Genomic DNA, 1,539 nt, shown 5'->3' on the forward strand with positions numbered 1-1,539 from the left:
GTCGTCTCCCTAGTTTAGAAATTTCACTCAGACATTGGAGCTTTCCCTTTGAAGTTTGCCTCTAATGGACACCTCCCTCTGTCGATTCCCTTTCTCCATGTTCCTTCTTTTCCATTCCATCCTCCCCCCAGAGCACCGTATCATCTTCTTATTCCCCGTTTTCAGAGCACTTCTCTTCCCCAGTTCTCCTCCAATCCTCTCTCTTTTACCCGATCTTTGCACACCCTCCTCCCTCCACAAGTACAAATGACACAAGAAGATGGGTAACTGATCAGATGACTTGATTGCAGGCTGGCCATCGGCAGCAATATCTAGAATCCCCACAGCTGTAATCTCTTTTCCTGGAGGCAAAATTCTCTCTACATCTAGAAGACCAACAGGATAAACTCCGCAGAATATTGCTTGCAGAAAAGTGTATGGAGATGCTTGAACAGGATGTAGGTGTTGATAAACAGTAACAAGTGGTAAAGAGTGTTTTGAAGAATCATCCCCTTTGTATGTGAGCAAAAATCCCGATTATGAGGCTCTCCCTATTCATCTTCAAGTCCTCCATTTCTTTTCTGAAAGCGTGTGTCCTTCTCTGTCTGCCCTGTTCTGCTTCCCCCCCCCCAATTAGCCTCGCTCCTTTTCTTCCCCTTTTCTTTTAATAGAGTTCACCAATGCTTTATCATCGCCTCCCAGCTCTTTCCGTCGTTATTCTCCCCTCAAAGCACGGCTCTTCTTCCCCTAAAGCGTGGCTCTGTCCCGAACAACCACCAGCTTAATGACAGGCCCAACCTCGAAGTCACATAGATTTGAAGAACTCAATATTTCTTGCCAGTAGCAACCAAAGCAATATGGCTGATGAGATCCACCACTTGGTTGCTGTAGCCCCATTCATTGTCAGATCATGCCACAAACTTCATAAATTTATTTTGTTCAGAGCAATGCCTGCCTTGCATCAAAGATGCTAGACCTCTCATCCCCAACAAAGTCGGTACAGACCACATCATCCTCAGTATATTCAAGGATCCCTTTCATTAAGCTTTCAGACGCAGCTTTGACTGCTGCCTTAACTTCATCGTATGAAGCATCTTTTTCCAGTTGGCAAGTTAAATCAACAACTGAAACATTAGGAGTCGGAACTCTAAATGCCATGCCAGTCAACTTACCATTCAGCGCAGGTAGCACCTTTCCCACTGCCTTTGCAGCACCAGTTGAGCTAGGAATGATGTTTTGTACTGTACTATTTTTCTCCTCCCCAGTCCTTCCTAGAAGAACCATCCACTGTCTTTTGAGTTGCAGTAGTTACATAGACCTCAGTCATCAGACCCTCAATAATTCCAAACTCTTGGCGTATAACCTTTGCAAGCGAAGCTAGACAGTTCGTTGAACAACTGGCATTTGATACAATTTGCATCTCTGGTTTGTATTTTTCCTCATTAACACCCATCACAACATTGGGGCATCTCCAAAAGGTGCTAATATAATTACTTTCTTTGTAGCTTTTAAAGCACAGACAAGTGTGATATTATCCAGAGGGATATCCTCCTCATGCAT

General features: G+C 44.1%; 1 pseudogene; it reads right to left on the reverse strand.

Annotated features, from left to right (window-relative positions):
- Positions 1-803: 803 nt before the first annotated feature.
- Positions 804-1,539, reverse strand: LOC148010875 (glyceraldehyde-3-phosphate dehydrogenase GAPCP2, chloroplastic pseudogene; annotated as a pseudogene).

The sequence above is a fragment of the Lygodium microphyllum genome, chromosome 29 (genome assembly GCF_053477565.2).
Source record: "Lygodium microphyllum isolate KBCC chromosome 29, Lygodium_microphyllum_v1.1.10, whole genome shotgun sequence".
Lineage (NCBI taxonomy): Eukaryota > Viridiplantae > Streptophyta > Polypodiopsida > Schizaeales > Lygodiaceae > Lygodium > Lygodium microphyllum.